Source organism: Moschus berezovskii, chromosome 14 (genome assembly GCF_049115385.1).
Source record: "Moschus berezovskii isolate FMDL1 chromosome 14, NW_MosBer_1.0, whole genome shotgun sequence".
NCBI lineage: Eukaryota > Metazoa > Chordata > Mammalia > Artiodactyla > Moschidae > Moschus > Moschus berezovskii.
Window position 1 is genome coordinate 53,306,107 of NC_142473.1, and position 7,246 is coordinate 53,313,352.

General features: G+C 37.7%; 1 pseudogene; it reads left to right on the plus strand.

Annotated features, from left to right (window-relative positions):
* Window positions 1–2,409: 2,409 nt before the first annotated feature.
* On the plus strand, window positions 2,410–3,350 carry LOC148775606 (olfactory receptor 52D1-like; annotated as a pseudogene).
* The last annotated feature ends 3,896 nt before the right edge of the window (window positions 3,351–7,246 follow it).

A 7,246-nucleotide genomic window follows, 5' to 3' on the forward strand; every position in this document is an offset into this window, starting at 1 on the left:
CTGAAGTGAGAAGCAGGAGCTTTGTGATCCACTGAAGAAAAGTCAGTTCCTATAGTGGCAATGGGACAAAGGAAAAAAAAAAAATTTCAAGCAAGTATGTATGGGCCTGCTCTTACTTTTATTTCTCACTTGTTGGCCATATCCCACTTTTTATTTTTTTTATCCCTTCTCATCATTTAATTTCTCCTGTTTTCTCAAAATTATTACTGGTGTTATTTTAAAATTCTATTTATTTATTTTTAACATAAATTTATTCATTTTAATTGGAGGCTAATTACTTTACAATATTGTCTTGGTTTTGCCATACATTGACATGAATCCGCCACGGGTATACACGTGTTCTTAATTCAAAGTTTTGTTATTTGATTTTATCATTTATATAACAAAAACAAGGCAGTCCAGGAATTTATTACAAATGTTAGAATTGGAATTATGCCATCAAGATGGCATGTTTTCATATTTTATATACATAAGGGGGTGTTGCTCTGAACTTGATTTACTCTTTAAATGGAGAGCTTTTCTGAAGAGGAAATTTAATTGTACAATAATGTATAAGTTTTGCCTACCCTTTACATGCTAATATCTACTTTCTAACCTTTTATTTGCTGAAGTAAAGCTATTATTCAAAGTAAATCTTAAACCATATATATTAAGACAATTTACAGCTTCATTAGCAAATAATTTTAGATTACCCTTATTGTCTTTTCTCTTATTCAATTTCAAATGAGAAAGATCCTCAGTGGTTGACAACTCCAAAACTGAGAGATATTTTTATTTCTGCCTCCATGCCATCTCCTAGGTGTTAGGACTTCTAGTCCTTTTCAGCTTCCTGGTTTACATTTGAATTAGGCAAACAGTGCAATTATGAGAAGTTATACATCTATATATTTCCTAATAGAAGCAGACTTATCTGCTTACTTAGCTCTCTGGTCATATTGGAATATGAGTGATAAAATATGAACTTATTATTTTTGCAGGCTCTACTCCCTGTATTTTCAGCTGTTTTTCCTTGTTTTGATTTATATCTCTCCAGGGGTACAATGTGCTTCCACTATTGCTCTTATATAGCTGATCTGTAAACTGTCCTCAGAATTAACAGTGGTACTTGTCAGCACGACACAATTTAGCTATATATTGCTAAATTCTGATACGTCCAGAACTCTGAAGTTTGAACTTATCAGACGGAAAGGATGGAGAAAAAGGGCAATGTTTGAAGGAGAAATGAGATATTGGTTGAAAGAGGATGATTATTACCTGGTTCAAAATAGTTACCTTCCATAGGAGGAGGGTGGCTCTTAATTTTAATATAATCTGAGGAGACAGATGCAGAATGTGTCCTAATTTAGAACTTTCTGCTTTCACTTTTATAGTTCTCATTCCATGGAAAAAGAGTCTAGAATATGTGTAATTAAAATTATTCATCAAAGCATGCTAATTGTGGCATAGTGGACAGTCAAGTGAAATTTAGGACAGAGTCTTATGTTCTCTTCATTCTGCAATGTCACTGCCATTTAAAGGGACAGTTGACACTTGAATATGAGTTTGAACTGCACAAGTCCACTTGCACACTGATTCTTTTCAATAAATACATGTAATACTACTACATGACCCACGGTTGGTTTCATGGACACACATGAGGATACAGATGGCTGACTAAGGGATTTGAGCATCTGAGGATTTTAGTATCCATGGCGGGTCCTGGCACCAATCCTCCATGCATACTGAGGGAACACTGTATTTCACAAATGAAAGTATTAGTCATTCAGTCATGCCCAGCTCTTTGTGACCCCATGGACTAGAGCCCAGCAGGCTCCTCTGTCCATGGGATTTGCCAGACAAGAATACAGGACTGGGTTGCCATTTCCTTTTGCAGGAGATCTTCCTGACCCAGGGATCAAACCCAGGTCTCCTGCATTACAAGAGGATTCTTTACCATCCGAGCCACCAAGGAAGCCCCGTTTCATAAACAGTCTTGAACAAATTAATTTTTAAGAGGGCTCATACAGTTAAGGTTAGAGTTGTCTGATTGTGAATTTACTCATGTTATAATTTTTCTTTTAAAGGTCCAGAGTGCTTCAGAAGCAAGACTAAACATCTTATCTGTGAATCCTCTGACTCACAGAAGTAGAAAAAATATCTCTACCTCTTTGTTCATAAAATGGTTTGTCATAAACCTTTTACTGCACTGATAACATGGGAGATTAATCATTGGTTTATATCAGTTTCTCCCCTATTAGAAAGTTAATCTGAAATTAGGAATTAGGTCATATTTATCATTTTATTTTTAGAGTATAAAACATTCTCAAGATTTATATTAATTAATAAATGAAGTCATCAGTAAATAAATGGTCATATGAATTTGAAAATATACACATATTCTACAACTGAACACAGCCCATATTTTTCATCATGTCACTGCCAAACACCAGTTTTCATCCCAGTACCTTCCTTCTCCTTGGCATTCCAGGGATGGAGGCCATCCACACTTGGATATCAATGCCCTTCTGCCTTGCTTATTTAAGTGCTCTCCTGGGAAATTTCTCCATTCTATTTATTATCAGAACAGACTCCAACTTGCATGAGCCCATGTACTTTTCCTCTGTATGCTCTCTGTGGCTGACTTGATCCTTTCCACTACTGCTATGCCCAAAATCCTCAGCATTTTTTGGTTCCATGACAGGGAGATCTATTTTGAAGCCTGCCTTGTCCAAGTATTTCTCATTCACTCACTATGTAGCATGGCCTCAGGGTTTATCTTGGCCATGGCCTTTGACAGGTATGTGGCAATCTGCAATCCTCTGAGACATTCCATTATCCTGACACACAGAGTCATCCAGAACTTGGGGCTGGCTATTGTCTTTCGTGGAGCTGTGCTTTACAGTCCTCAACCCTTTATGCTTCGGTGGCTTCCCTACTGCAGAACTAATGTCATCCCTCACACCTACTGTGAATTTATGGCTCTGATCAAGCTGGCTTGTGCAGAGACCAGGATCTGCAGAACATACAGCCTAACTGCTGCCTTCCTCACTGGAGGTTTAGATTTCATATTAATCCTCTGTTCCTACGTTGTCATCCTTTACACTGTCTTCCGTCTTCCATCCAAGGCTGCTCGGCTCAAGACCCTGGGCACTTGTGGATCCCACGTGTGTGTGATCCTGGTGGCCTATACTCCAGCCTTTTTCTCCTTCCTTACGCATAGATTTGGACACCATGTGGCTCCTCATATTCACATCTTTGTGGCTAACATCTATGTTCTTGTTCCACCCATGGTGAACCCCATGATCTATGGCATAAGAACCAAAAGGATCAGAGAACGATTCCTCCAAGTTTTGACTTCTCACAAATTCTAAAACAATCAACTCTTTTTGTAAACATTTTCTAAGATTCATGAAGAAAAGAGATATTAACCCTCTTTCTAGAAGACTGAATCTGTACATCTATTTGGGCTTCCCTTGTGGCTCAGCTGGAAAAGAATCCGCTTTTAATGCGGGAGACCTGGGTTCGATCCCTGTTTTGGGAAGATCCCCTGGAGAAGGGAAAGGCTACCCACTCCAGTGTCTGGCCTGGAGAATTCCATGTACCGTATAGTCCATGGGGTTGCAAAGAGTTGGACACGACTGAGCGACTTTCACTTCAGACTTATTCTTTAAAAACTTGCTTTAGATGATATCTGACTTAGATGATTTACGTTTGATATATTTGCTTGGTAATGAAATGTCTCCACAATTATGTGATCTTATTCACTATGTTCACTCATAAGATTACTCTGTTGTTCAGTCTTTATTAGAAGTGTTGCTATTTACTTACTACCTCTGACTTTCATTAAGCTGCCATGCATTTGTAGGTTTCAGTGAATGCGGATATCTATATCTCTGGAACAATAAGATTGAAATTATTTTAACTCCATAACATTAGAAATTGAGATGGTTTTTAACAAAATGTCTTCGGCAGATGAAAATTAAAAAAACTGTCATGATATGTCTTCCAGAGGCCTTCCTGTAATCTCTTTGTAACATATTCTTACATGTTTAGCTCATTTAATTACATTACTAGAATCCTTTGAAACTTTCTAAGTAAAATACATTTCCACAAATACTCCTCCAGAATGCTTAATGAATTCTAAAATTGCCCCACCATTTTTCCTTTTTTGCTTCTTCAGTTTCAATTTGATTCAGTATATTCTTTGAAAATGTCTATAGCTCTCTCCCATTAATTGACTATCTTTCATATTCTAATCTTATTTGCTACCAAACTATAATGTAAAATAGAGAAATATTCTCTTTTTCCATTTCCTCATAAATAATCTTTCTTGCTACTATTGACTCATATTTGTATAGAATATTGTGTAGGATTATTCATTGATGTAAGTCATTAATGTATAGAATATTGTGTAGGATTATTCATTAATGTAAGTCATTATGGGTACACCGGGTCATGACGAGTATATATTACAATTATGTTTCCCTTAAGATCTAAACTCTTCCTGATTATGATTCAAATAGTTTTGCCATTAGGCCACAGTAGTATATTTTACCAATCTCTTCTCAGTCTGAGTACCTCTCTCAATTACAGTTATTCAAAATCAGGCCACTTTTTCTCTTTGATTTTTAATTAATTCTTTCTAAGCAAGTGGGTACTACCTGACCAATTTCTATTGACTGTCCTATGATTTCACACTTTCTCCCTCAAAGTAAAAGTTTAACTCTGTGCTATTTCTGATATTTATTTTATTTTTGTCCATTTCAAATTCTCTTATTTAAGATGGAAAAGACCAGCATACCTAAAATTCTGAGAAGTAATAAAAGGTAGAATGTAAAACAATTGGCTTTCAAGCCATACTGCTCAGCTGACTCCAACAATCACTTACTAGCTGTGTTGATCCTCATCAAGTTATGCCACCTGTCTGCCTCAGTTTTCTGAATGGTAAAATGGAGAAAACTGATAATAGCTATCTCAGAATATAATTCTAATACTTAAAAAAAATGCCAGTTGTAATTTGGTTCCATTGGGGTTAATTTATCAAGAGCTTAAAATTTAAAGCCTAGAATTAAGAAACATTATCCAGCAAGAATGTTTACATTGGAATCCAGGAAACTGGAAATAATTTTACCATTTGGGATCTATTTTCATTAATTTCAAAACCAAATGATGAGAATTTGGCAGTGAATAAAAAACAGATTCAAAGAAAAGGGTCCCATTAGAAAAGCTGGGCTGATGAGTTCTTAGAACATCATCATGCTGCTGCTGTTGCTAAGTCACTTCAGTCGTGTCCGACTCTGTGTGACCCCATAGACGGAAGCCCACCAGGCTCCCCTGTCCCTGGGATTCTCCAGGCAAGAACACTGGAGTGGGCTGCCATTTCCTTCTCCAATGTGTGAAAGTGAAAAGTGAAAGTGAAGTCGCTCAGCCGTGTCCGACCCTTAGCTACCCTACGGACTGCAGCCTACCAGGCTCCTCCATCCATGGGATTTTCTAGGCAATAGCACTGGAGTGGCTTGCCATTGCCTTCTCCGAAACATCATCATAGTTATGCCTATACTGAGTCTACACATGCCTACATAAGAAGAAAATGAGGCTTCTGACTCATGGATCAGCTCTTACAGGTAGTTTTTATGTGTGTGAATTTTATTTAATATTGAAGAACTATCTTCACTTATTTCTAGATCAATGACAACACATAGTCTGGAGTAGTCAGGAACCTAAGCTACCAGTCACACTGTAGTTCAGCCAGGTGCTTAACTGAAGAAGATTCATTCAGCAAATGTATATTAGAATTCTACTATGGCCCAGACATATGAGCAGTAACACACAAGATTAATATGAAGCACACATGCCCCTTGAATTATATAATGTGTATCTTGGAAGGAAGGGACATTTGAGAAGTTGCTTAAAATAAGTGATTTAACACAGAGAAAATAATTTCATATTATGGAAAAATAGCATAAAAATATAAGAAGTGCTGTGCAAGAACAGAAGAGGGTTCTTCTCTAGAGGGTGTATTCATATTCCCTCTGAGAATAGGTTTAAAATATAATGAAAACATTTTTTGAAAAGGTGGGAAAGAAAAATTCATGCAAAGTAAAAAGACCTGAAGGTAGAGAATAGGTTCCTTAAGTACAGCTAGAAGAACTGTGCTTGGGGAACAAAATGGACAAAAGAGAGTCATAACACATCCATTTGGAGAAGGCTACAAAAAACCAAAACCATTAATCATAATTCTTCAGATCACAGAATTGTGTGACTATCCTGGGGACCACTGATGACATGGAAAAACGACAATGAAATGAGAACATTATTATCCATTAACTTAAGGTAAGGCTGGAAAGTCAGAGGACATCCTTGAAAGAAGGTGACAGACTTTCATTACCATACTTGGAGAGCTGAGAATGCTTCAGTTCAGTCGCTCAGTCATGTCCAACTCTTTGTGACCCCATGAATCACAGCACGCCAGGCCTCCCTGTCCATCACCAACTCCCGGAGTTCACTCAAACTCATGTACATCGAGTCGGTGATGCCATCCAGCCATCTCACTCTCTGTTGTCCCCTTCTCCTCCCGCCCCCAATCTTTCCCAGCATCAGAGTCTTTTCCAGTGAGTCAACTCTTCGCATGAGGTGGCCAAAGTATTGGAGTTTCGGCTTTAGCATCAGTCCTTCCAATGAACACCCAGGACTGATCTCCTTTAGAATGGACTGGTTGAATCTCCTTGCAGTCCAAGGGACTCTCAAGAGTCTTCTCCAACACCACAGTTCAAAAGCATCAATTCTTCGGCGATCAGCTTTCTTCACAGTCCAACTCTCACATCCATACATGACCACGGGAAAAACCATAGCCTTGACTAGAAGGACCTTTGTTGGCAAAGTAATGTCTCTGCTTTTTAATATGATATTTAGGTTGGTCATAACTTTCCTTCCAAGGAGTAAACGTCTTTTAATTTCATGGCTGCAATCAGCATGCTTAGGAATAGTGAAGCGCCAGGGAAGGTGAAATTCTCAAACCTAGTAAGCCTTCTATGCCACTTCAGGGCCGTGTTTGGGAAAGAGTGGGACAGTGAGTCATAGAATGAAGACATCTGAGCTGACACACCTAAAGAGTTTGAACCTTTTGCTTAAAAAATAAAAGAAAATGACAATATCAATAATCGGGGGGGCATATTAAAAGTTGGGTGGAGAAATCTTATTGATATAGGAGCAATCCCCTACGATATAACATTTTTTTGTAAGAACTTTTGAAATGGTACTATTATGT